The sequence below is a fragment of the Lolium rigidum genome, chromosome 2, assembly GCF_022539505.1.
Source record: "Lolium rigidum isolate FL_2022 chromosome 2, APGP_CSIRO_Lrig_0.1, whole genome shotgun sequence".
Taxonomy (NCBI): Eukaryota; Viridiplantae; Streptophyta; class Magnoliopsida; order Poales; family Poaceae; genus Lolium; species Lolium rigidum.
The window spans coordinates 132,185,332-132,197,391 of record NC_061509.1 but is presented as its reverse complement, the minus strand read 5'-3'; the positions used below and the strand labels follow the sequence as shown (position 1 = coordinate 132,197,391).

The window sequence follows — 12,060 nt, the reverse complement described above, 5'->3', positions numbered from 1 at the left end:
CTACGCAAGTTATTATCAGATTATTAACAACAGGATAATAGTGTAAGTTGTTCTATGATCAAGCCATACAATTCCAAGTCGTCCATAACCGCGGACACGGCTTATCGATAAGATGTACACCCTGCAGGGGTTGCCCAAATGTAACCATACGCATGCTCGAACCCACTTACTACAGGTGGAGTCTAACAACAAGACCGTTCCCAATGCAAGAGAAAGTTTAATGGGAGCCACCCAACTAAGCTACCCGTGACGAAGTTCGGCCGTACTCCGATACGGACCCGCGAGGTTTGCGACGGCTTCCAAGGCGGGCACTAACGACCGGCCAAGGATAAGGAGTCCCGCGTTATGAGTACGATACGAAATAAACACCCGAAGGCAACGAAGTAAATCGTGCATCGTGCATATGGGCAAATAAAACCAAGGTTGTGGCTCCCAATAAACGGACTCGAGGAAAGGTAGTGGGTGATGGGGGTCCCATTCCCCCACGTACGGGTAGAGCGCTCAATCTCGGAACAGATAACAAGAACTCGGGTCCTAGGGGACATTAGCAAGTCAAAGTTCCGATGCTTTCGCAAAGGGGCTCACAGATGCCTCTGCTTACAATTTTAGTTGTTAACAAATAAAGTAAAGTGTGATTATCTCCAACAAAAGATATAGCATGTGATAACCTCCCAACAAGATATCCCGAACATCTCGAGATATCAACAAGACCCTAAACTCGCCTACGACTCGCAAAGTCGGCAAACAACAAACAATAGGTAGGGCGAGGAGGTGTATCTCGGACATATAGGTAACGAGTGGATAGGACACGTGACACAACGAGAATCGTAACATAAGGATAGCAATAGATCAAAAGAGCATGTAAAAGTAAAATAGGTGAAGGGGTGGGCTCGCTCGTGAAAAGCTAGCAGAAGAACTTGTCGGATCTCACATCACCACTTCGCGATCCTATCCGGGAAGAAGCAAATGCTACAACAAACAACGGATGCAAAGCTTACAACTACGAAAGAAGAACCGGCATGATCAAGATATGATATGCATGACATGGCAAGGTATGATGTGATGCACTTATCCAATTAAGCGGAATCGGAATTCCGACAAACAATTATTAGGTTCGAGTTATTTTTCTACCGGCAATATTAAATGTTGATTAGCATAGGAAAGACATGGCACGGATGAGCTAATTCAATATTAAACGGAGCGGGGAATTCTTATCCGGTAATTCCAAACTACTCCGCATTTAATTATTACGTGCGATGCAAACTATAAAGGCACGACATGATGCGAGATGAAAAGATGCATATGAATGGCATATTCAGATTCATTGCATTTTTCGGATCAAGTTTCATATATAAAACAGTTTATTCGGAGCTACAGTTTAAAAGATATTAAATAGATAAGATTTGCGAAAGGAAAATAGAAATAGAGGGATGTGCTGGAGCTGGACACAGAAAGCAAACAAATTGAGTACAGATTTGCAACGTATTTGTATTTGATACTGAGGTATTCTGAGTAGAGAATGAGGTGAGATCAAACTGTGCTTCTCTCGTGTACTGAATCAAGTCAGAGACGCAGCATACCTGGGCATATATGGCGTGGGATTGCAGAGATCAAAGACATACAAAAAGAGTGGTGTTGGGAATTGATATTTAGATGGACGAAACAGCGGACATGGAACCAGGCTGAGCTATTGTTGATTACGAGAAAAGCCGCCGTGACTTTGAGCAAGCGTTAGCAGGCCGCGAGCTGGTGCACACACGCAGCCAAACTGAACAAACTGAAGAAAACAAGCGGAGAAAGCAACCTGGCGACGACAACCCAGAACGGAGGCGCGCTCGTGCGCGTGCGTTGCAGCAGCAGTGCAGGATTGAGACGGGGAAAGGGTGGGATCGGGTCGCAGGCTCACCGAGAACGGGAATGATGCGACCAGAGCAGAGAAGACGTGGTCGACTACCGGGAAGAAGGCCGGCAGGAACGAGCGCGTGCGGCGCTGAGGCCTGTCGTCGGCCATGGCGGAGATGAACTCGTGCAAAACAAAGGCGACAGTTTCGTCAGAATTAGGCGAAACCAAACAGAGAGCAAACAAGCTGGGGAAGAGAGGGAAAGGGCCGCCATCTCACCAGAAAGCTGATGAACACCTCGTCGGTGGCGGACGAGGTCGGAGGCGGCCGGAAACACGAGATTTCTGCCGGCGGCGGAGATGGAGAAGTGATCCTTGTCGTCGATTTCAAACTCGATTTGTTGCGCGCGTGTGTCGAGGAGCTTCAGCGTGATGAGGAGAAGCTCGTGGTGGCCTTGGTTCGGCGAGAGGTGGTCGGAGACGACGGGGCGACGGTGATGCTGCGGCGGAGGTGTTCGGTGTTTTCTGTGAAATTTTCGCCTCGCTCGTTTGCGTGGTCGAGGGAAAAGGGAGGGGGCGGCGGCACGAGGATGGAGAGGGGCTAGGGTTTGATGGCTGCTTCGGTGGGGATAAACAGGAGGGGAGAGGGGAGTGGTTGGGATGGTTGAGAGGTTGATGTTGACAGTGAGCTCATGCTCCTCGCGTGTTGAAGAAGGCTACAGGAGTCTCTTCCCTGGATTGGTAAGATGGTCCATGTGAGAATTCAGCCGGAAGTGTAGGCAGCCTCGCTTGAAAAAATTAACCGTGGGATTTTGTCCAAAGCAAGGAAAGAGAGATACAGTAGAAAAGTGAAACGGAGAGATGTTTTCAGAAAAGATAAAATGGTCAACATTTTGGAAACTTTGCATTGGACTTAAAACAATTTTCTAACTCTGTCAAACATTTAGATTTGGGGTTTTGTTAAATAAGAAGAGACTCGAGGGTGGGTTTGTTTCATAAATCCATACAACAGAAAACTAAATAGGTTTTATTTTGTCAAAGTCATGTAGATGATATGCATGATGATGATGATGCACAAAAGGAAAGCACAAATAAATCTAATGTGGGATACTACCCGGGGCCGTTACAATCGACACCACTAACAAGGGATCGCGCCCGAGATCCCACGCCAAGGTACGGGGGAAGAGAGGTGAACTATCAGATCTTATGGCGGCATGTCGATCTCCTCGACACCACTAACAAGAAGTCGTTGTCCCGTCGTTGATGATGCGCCTCCGTCGGGATCCTCCGAAGATCGGACCTAATAGGATAAGGCAAAGATCGTCCAACCCACGTCAGAACCTAAGACTCAGAGAAGCAGATAAGAGACTATGCAAAACTCGCAAAGGTAAGAGGACAAAGAATTAGATAAGGAGAAAAATCAGAGCTAATCAGAACTATCCAACGAATTTTCGAAAATAGGTTTTGACACTCTAACTCAACGACCGTTGGCAAGGCTATCCTACAGGCTGGACTAGTGGGGTACCGTCAACCTGAGGCTCTGATACCAACTTGTGACGCCCCGGAACCGGTGCCATGAGGATCCCAGCGAACCCGCCGAAATCCGCATGATATCGATTCAGAGACGCCCTCCGACACGACGTGCGCGAAGAATCACACACGTGATGCCAGAGGAATTAACACGAGCGGTAACATTACAACAGGATTACAATAGGGCCCACAAGATACATATATTACAACAACGACTCCAGCGAGTCAAGATTCAAATATACAATACAAAGATCCAAATCTTACAGAAATTCGAATACGTCCGAGTACGGACAAGATACAAATTGGACTAAGAGTCCTGAAGATAACCAGTGGCGTCCATAACCCTGCCCAGGCCAAGCCGGAAGGGTAACCTTGCTAACGTCGTCATCTCGTACCTGTCAAAGTCGGGCCATCGGTTGCCGACGGAGGGGAGGAGACAAAAAGAAAGGAAGGCGAGGGTAAGTACCATTGGCACGTACTTGCGAGACAAGACCAGCTATGCTCGGCGGTGGGCGGTATAAACTTCACCCGGCTATATGTGGAGTTTAGCGGCAGCAAAGCTACTATCCAATAGAGACACGCTACAACATCCGTCTACTCGGAGAAGATAAGAGAGCGCACAAGGTAACGGATAAATACTACACAAACATAACCCAGCCGATTACACATATCCCCTTCAACAATTGCGAAGAGGCAATGTAAAAGGCACTCAACGGTGGACAAGTTTTATTAGGTGTCGGTTGTAGTAATGCTAAATTACTACGCAAGTTATTATCAGATTATTAACAACAGGATAATAGTGTAAGTTGTTCTATGATCAAGCCATACAATTCCAAGTCGTCCATAACCGCGGACACGGCTTATCGATAAGATGTACACCCTGCAGGGGTTGCCCAAATGTAACCATACGCATGCTCGAACCCACTTACTACAGGTGGAGTCTAACAACAAGACCGTTCCCAATGCAAGAGAAAGTTTAATGGGAGCCACCCAACTAAGCTACCCGTGACGAAGTTCGGCCGTACTCCGATACGGACCCAGAGGTTTGCGACGGCTTCCAAGGCGGGCACTAACGACCGGCCAAGGATAAGGAGTCCCGCGTTATGAGTACGATGCAGAAATAAACACCCGAAGGCAAAGAAGTAAATCGTGCATCGTGCATATGGGCAAATAAAACCAAGGTTGTGGCTCCCAATAAACAGACTCGAGGAAAGGTAGTGGGTGATGGGGGTCCCATTCCCCCACGTACGGGTAGAGCGCTCAATCTCGGAACAGATAACAAGAACTCGGGTCCTAGGGGACATTAGCAAGTCAAAGTTCCGATGCTTTCGCAAAGGGGCTCACGAGATGCCTCCGCTTACAATTTTAGTTGTTAACAAATAAAGTAAAGTGTGATTATCTCCAACAAAAGATATAGCATGTGATAACCTCCCAACAAGATATCCCGAACATCTCGAGATATCAACAAGACCCTAAACTCGCCTACGACTCGCAAAGCTGGCAAACAACAAACAATAGGTAGGGCGAGGAGGTGTATCTCGGACATATAGGTAACAGGTGGATAGGACACGTGACACAACAGAATCGTAACATAAGGATAGCAATAGATCAAAAGAGCATGTAAAAGTAAAATAGGTGAAGGGGTGGGCTCGCCTGTGAAAAGCTGCAGAAGAACTTGTCGGATCTCACATCACCACTTCGCGATCCTATCCGGGAAGAAGCAAATGCTACAACAAACAACGGATGCAAAGCTTACAACTACGAAAGAAGAACCGGCATGATCAAGATATGATATGCATGACATGGCAAGGTATGATGTGATGCACTTATCCAATTAAGCGGAATCGAATTCCGACAAACAATTATTAGGTTCGAGTTATTTTTCTACTGGCAAAGTTAAATGTTGATTAGCATAGGAAAGACATGGCACGGATGAGCTAATTCAATATTAAACGGAGCGGGAATTCTTATCCGGTAATTCCAAACTACTCCGCATTTAATTATTACGTGCGATGCAAACTATAAAGGCACGACATGATGCGAGATGAAAAGATGCATATGAATGGCATATTCAGATTCATTGCATTTTTCGGATCAAGTTTCATATATAAAACAGTTTATTCGGAGCTACAGTTTAAAAGATATTAAATAGATAAGATTTGCGAAAGGAAAATAGAAATAGAGGGATGTGCTGGAGCTGGACACAGAAAGCAAACAAATTGAGTACAGATTTGCAACGTATTTGTATTTGATACTGAGGTATTCTGAGTAGAGAATGAGGTGAGATCAAACTGTGCTTCTCTCGTGTACTGAATCAAGTCAGAGACGCAGCATACCTGGGCATATATGGCGTGGGATTGCAGAGATCAAAGACATACAAAAAGAGTGGTGTTGGGAATTGATATTTAGATGGACGAAACAGCGGACATGGAACCAGGCTGAGCTATTGTTGATTACGAGAAAAGCCGCCGTGACTTTGAGCAAGCGTTAGCAGGCCGCGAGCTGGTGCACACACGCAGCCAAACTGAACAAACTGAAGAAAACAAGCGGAGAAAGCAACCTGGCGACGACAACCCAGAACGGAGGCGCGCTCGTGCGCGTGCGTTGCAGCAGCAGTGCAGGATTGAGACGGGGAAAGGGTGGGATCGGGTCGCAGGCTCACCGAGAACGGGAATGATGCGACCAGAGCAGAGAAGACGTGGTCGACTACCGGGAAGAAGGCCGGCAGGAACGAGCGCGTGCGGCGCTGAGGCCTGTCGTCGGCCATGGCGGAGATGAACTCGTGCAAAACAAAGGCGACAGTTTCGTTAGAATTAGGCGAAACCAAACAGAGAGCAAACAAGCTGGGGAAGAGAGGGGAAAGGGCCGCCATCTCACCAGAAAGCTGATGAACACCTCGTCGGTGGCGGACGAGGTCGGAGGCGGCCGGAAACACGAGATTTCTGCCGGCGGCGGAGATGGAGAAGTGATCCTTGTCGTCGATTTCAAACTCGATTTGTTGCGCGCGTGTGTCGAGGAGCTTCAGCGTGATGAGGAGAAGCTCGTGGTGGCCTTGGTTCGGCGAGAGGTGGTCGGAGACGACGGGGCGACGGTGATGCTGCGGCGGAGGTGTTCGGTGTTTTCTGTGAAATTTTCGCCTCGCTCGTTTGCGTGGTCGAGGGAAAAGGGAGGGGGCGGCGGCACGAGGATGGAGAGGGGCTAGGGTTTGATGGCTGCTTCGGTGGGGATAAACAGGAGGGGAGAGGGGAGTGGTTGGGATGGTTGAGAGGTTGATGTTGACAGTGAGCTCATGCTCCTCGCGTGTTGAAGAAGGCTACAGGAGTCTCTTCCCTGGATTGGTAAGATGGTCCATGTGAGAATTCAGCCGGAAGTGTAGGCAGCCTCGCTTGAAAAAATTAACCGTGGGATTTTGTCCAAAGCAAGGAAAGAGAGATACAGTAGAAAAGTGAAACGGAGAGATGTTTTCAGAAAAGATAAAATGGTCAACATTTTGGAAACTTTGCATTGGACTTAAAACAATTTTCTAACTCTGTCAAACATTTAGATTTGGGGTTTTGTTAAATAAGAAGAGACTCGAGGGTGGGTTTGTTTCATAAATCCATACAACAGAAAACTAAATAGGTTTTATTTTGTCAAAGTCATGTAGATGATATGCATGATGATGATGATGCACAAAAGGAAAGCACAAATAAATCTAATGTGGGATACTACCCGGGGCCGTTACACGTCCCTCAACATTTGAAGGTAAAGACAAACAAAAGGAATCGAAAAAAGCAAGTATCCTACATATCTCGGGTTAAAACATATCGAGAAATCACATATTTCTTGTACATAGAGGCTGACATCGTGGACCCATCGGCCAGCCGTGGAAAAAAATCCAAGAAAGGAAACAATTATCGTACGGAGAAGCTGACATGTGGGACGCATTTTGCAGCAGTCGTCCTCAACTTTAACAAAGGCGGCAGGGGATCGAAAGAAAAAGCAAAGTTCCCGTAAATCAGCGGTCAAAAATAAATCCAAGAAATGAAATGTTTATTGTTCATAGAGGCCGACATGTGGGACCCACGAGCCAGCCAGCGTCCTCAACGTTTCAAAGGCGGCAGGGATCGAAAAAAAGGCAAGTGACCATATATCAGGTGCCAAAAATAATCCAAGGAAAGAAACTTTTATTGTACATAGAGGATGACATATGGGTCCCGTTTTGCAGAGCGGTCTCACATTTTCCAAGGCGGCACGGATCGAAAAAAAGAAAGGAAAGGTTTATCGTTCGTGAGAGGCCGAGATGTGGGACCCATGGGCCAGCAGCCGTCCTCTTAGTTTCAAAGGCGGCAGGGGATAAAAAAAGGCAAATAGCCGTAATTAGGGTCAAAAATAAATCAAACAAAGGAAACTTTTACCGTTCATAGAGGCCGACAGGGACCCATGAGCCAGCAGCCGTCTCAACGTTTCGCAGGCGGCATGAGATCGAAAGAAAAAGGCAAATACCAAGAAATTATGGGTCAATAATAAATCAAACAAAAGGTTTATTGTTCATAGAGGCTGACATGTGGGACCCCTGAGCCGGCAGCGTCCCCAACGTGTTAAAGGCGGCAGGAGATAGAAAGACAAAGGCCAAAAATCAGTTGGTAAAAAATCCAAGAAAAGAAACATTTACCGTTCTGAGAGGCTGACATGCGGGACCCATGAGGCAGCAGCATCCTCAACGATTCCAAGGCGGTAGGGGATCAAAAGGGGTCAAAAATAAATCCATCATAGGAAACTTTTATTGTTCATAGAGGATGTGGGACCGACCCGCCGCAGCGTCCTCATCGTTTCAAAGGGGGTAGGGGATCAAAAGAAAACGGTAAATAGCCATAAATTAGGGGTAAAAAATAAATCCAATGAAGGACACTTTATTGTTCATAGAGTATGACATGCGGGACCCATGAGCCAGCAGCTTCCTCAACGTTTCAAAGGCGGCATGAGATCGAAAGGAAAAGGAAAGTGACCAAATATCAGAAGCCAAAAATAATCTAAGAAAAGAATCTTTATTGTGCATAGAGAATGACATGCGGGTCCCATTTTGCAAAGACCGGTCTGAAGGTTTCAAAGTCGGCATTAGATCGAAAGAAAAAGACAAGTGCCAAATATCAGGAGCCAAAAATAATCCAAGAAAAGAAACTTCTATTGTACATAGAGGATGACATGCGGGTCCCATTTTGCAAGCAGCGGTCTCAATGTTTCCAAGGCGGCACATGACCAAAAGAAAAAGGAAGTAGCCGTAAATAAGGGTGTCAAAAAATCCAAGAAAAGGAATATTTCAATTGGGCTGCTTCTGGCCATCTGGGCCTTCAAACTATCCCGCTGGACGCCTTTTGATTCGTACAATTTCAGCCCATTCCAAAACAGGAAAGTCCTATGCCTCGCAAAGACAAAAAAACAAGGAGATTCAACATATAAGTTTGTTTATGTAAAAATAAAGATTTAATTTATCCCTTTGCAATAGCTCAGAGCAAAATACACTGTTTATTGTCTGCAAAATAATCAAGATATCACATGTTTCTTATACTGGGAGGCTGACATCGGGGACCCATGCGCCAGCAGCGTCGCCAACATTTTAAAGGCGGCAGGGATGGAAAGAAAAAATAAACCAAAAATCTGTTGGTACAAAATCCAAGAAAAGAAACATTTTCGTTCTGAGAGGATAACATGCGGGACCCATGAGGCAGCAGAGATCCTCGCCGTTTAATGTTAGAGGCCGACATGTGGGACCCGTGAGCCAGCCCCGTCCTCAACGTTTTAAAGGCGGCAGGAGATCGAAAGAAAAAATAAGCCAAAAATCATTTGGTATTCAAAATCCAAGAAAATAAACATTTACCGTTCTGAGAGGATGACATGCGGGACCCATGAGGCAGCAACATCCTCAACGATTCCAAGGCGGCAGGGGATCAAAAGAAAAAAGGAAATATCCATAAATTAATTAGGGGTTCAAAATAAATCCATCAAAGGAAAGTTTTATTGTTCATAGAGGATGACATGTGGGACCGACCCGCCAACAACGTCCTCATCGTTTCAAAGGGGGCAGGAGATCAAAAGAAAAAGGCAAATAGCCGTAAATTAGGGTAAAAAATAACTCCAAGAAAGGAAACTTTTATTGTTCGTAGAGGATGACATGCGGGACCCATGAGCCAGCAGACTTACTTAACGTTTCAAAGGCGGCATGAGATCGAAAGAAAAAGGCAAGTGACAAAATATCAGGAGCCCAAGATAATCCAAGAAAAGAAACTTTATTTACATAGAGGATGACATGCGGGTCCCATTTTGCAGCAGCCGGTCCCAACGTTTCAAATGCGGCTTGAGATCAAAAGAAAAAGAAAGTAGCCGTAAATTAGGGGGTCAAAAAAATCCAAGAAAATAAAGTTGATGGACATAGAGGATGACATGCGAGTCCCATGAGCTAGCAACTTACTCAACGTTTCCAAGGCGGCAGGGGATCAAAAGAAAAAGGAAATAGCCAAAAATCGAGGGTGAAAAAAACAAAGAAAATGAACTTTTATAGTACATAGAGGATGACATGCGGGTCCCATGAGCCAAGCAGGTTCCTCAACGTTTCAAACGTGGCATGAGATCGAAAGAAAAAGGCAAGTGACCAAATATCGGGAGCCAAAAATAATTCAAGAAAAGAAACTTGATTGTACATAGAGGATGACATGCGGGTCCCAATTAGCAAGCAGCGGTATCACCGTTTGAGAGGCCGCACGGGATCGAAAGAAAAAGGCAAGTGACCAAATATCGGAGCCAAAAATAATCCAAGAAAAGAAATTTTATTGTACGTAGAGGATGACATGCGGGTCCCATTTTGCAACGAGCGGTCTCAACGTTTCCAAGGCGGCACGTAACCAAAAGAAAAATGAAGTAGCCGTAAATCGGGGGTGAAAAAAATCCAAGAAGAAAGATTTCAATTGGGCCGCATCCGGACATCCGGGCCTTCGAACTATCCCGCTTGGCCTTTTGACTCGTACAATTTCAGCCCACTCCAAAACAGGAAAGTTCCGAATTTTCTAAAAAACAGAAAGTCCTATGCTTCGCAAAGACAAAAAAACAAGGAGATTCAACATATAAGTTTGTTTATGTAAAAATAAAGATTTAATTATCCGTTTGAAATAGCTCAGAGCGCAATACATTGTTTATTGTCTGCAAAATAATCAAGATATCATATGTTTCTTGTATAGGGAGGCTGACATCGGGGACCCATGAGCCAACAGCGTCATCAACGTTTTAAAGGCGGCAGGGGATGGAAAGAAAAAATAAACCAAAAATCTGTTGGTAAAAAATCCAAGAAAAGAAACATTTTCGTTCTGAGAGGATGACATGCGGGACCCATGAGGCAGCAGCATCCTCGCCGTTTATTGTTCATAGAGGTTGACATGTGGGACCCGTGAGCCAGCCGGCGTCCTCAACGTTTTAAAGGCTGCAGTGATCGAAAGAAAAAATAAGCCAAAAATCGTTTGGTCAACAAAATCCAAGAAAATAAACATTTACCGTTCCGAGAGGATGACATGCGGGACCCATGAGGCAAGCAAGATCCTCAACGATTCCAAGGCGGCAGGGGAAATATCCAGTAAATTAATTAGGGGTTCAAAATAAATCCATCAAAGGAAACTTTTATTGTTCATAGAGGATGACATGTGGGACCGACCCGCCAACAACGTCCTCATCGTTTCGTAGGGGGCAGGAGATCAAAAGAAAAAGGCAAATAGCCAGAAATTAGGGGTAAAAAATAACTCCAAGAAAGGAAACTTTTATTGTTCGTAGAGGATGACATGCGGGACCCATGAGCAAGCAGCTTACTCAACGTTTCAAAGGCGGCATGAGATCGAAAGAAAAAGGCAAGTGACAAAATATCAGGAGCCAAAGATAATCCAAGAAAAGAAACTTTATTGTACGTAGAGGATGACATGCGGGTCCCATTTAGCAAGCAGCGGTCTCAACGTTTCAAATGCGGCTTGAGATCAAAAGAAAAAGAAAGTTGATTGTACATAGAGGATGACATGCGGGTCCCATGAGTCAGCAGCTTACCCAACGTTTCCAAGGCGGCAGGGATCAAAAGAAAAAGGAAATAGCCAAAAATCGAGGGTGAAAAAAATTAAAGAAAATAAACTTTTATAGCACATAGAGGATGACATGCGGGTCCCATGAGCCAGAACGTTTCAAACGTGGCATGAGATCGAAAGAAAAAGGCAAGTGACCAAATATGAGGAGCCAAAAATAATTCAAGAAAAGAAAGTTTTATAGTACATAGAGGATGACATGCGGGTCCCATTTAGCAACGAGCGGTATCACCGTTTGAGAGGCGGCAGGGATCAAAAGAAAAAGAAATTGCCAAAAATCAGAGGGTGAAAAAAAACCAAGAAAATGAACTTTTATAGTACATAGAGGATGACATGCGGGTCCCATGAGCCTCGCAGGTTCCTCAACGTTTCAAACGTGGCATGAGATCGAAAGAAAAAGGCAAGTGAAAAAATATCGAGGAGCCAAAAATAATTCAAGAAAAGAAAGTTTTATAGTACATAGAGGATGACATGCGGGTCCCATTTAGCAAGCAGCGGTTTCACCGTTTGAGAGGCGGCAGGGATCGAAAGAAAAAGGCAAGTGAAAAAATATGAGGAGCCAAAAATAATTCAAGAAAAGAAAGTTTTATAGTACATAGA

At 45.2% G+C, this 12,060-nt stretch overlaps 2 long non-coding RNA genes across 2 annotated transcripts; both read right to left on the bottom strand.

Annotated features, from left to right (window-relative positions):
* Window positions 1-919: 919 nt before the first annotated feature.
* Window positions 920-3,215, bottom strand: LOC124687262. Its single transcript, XR_006998166.1, has 3 exons — window positions 2,121-3,215; window positions 1,907-2,023; window positions 920-969 (listed from the first exon to the last, which is right to left on the bottom strand). It is a non-coding gene; the product is annotated as an uncharacterized LOC124687262 (long non-coding RNA).
* Window positions 3,216-5,047: 1,832 nt separating this feature from the next.
* LOC124687261 lies at window positions 5,048-7,050 on the bottom strand. Its single transcript, XR_006998165.1, has 3 exons — window positions 6,248-7,050; window positions 6,033-6,149; window positions 5,048-5,097 (listed from the first exon to the last, which is right to left on the bottom strand). It is a non-coding gene; the product is annotated as an uncharacterized LOC124687261 (long non-coding RNA).
* Between the last annotated feature and the right edge of the window lie 5,010 nt (window positions 7,051-12,060).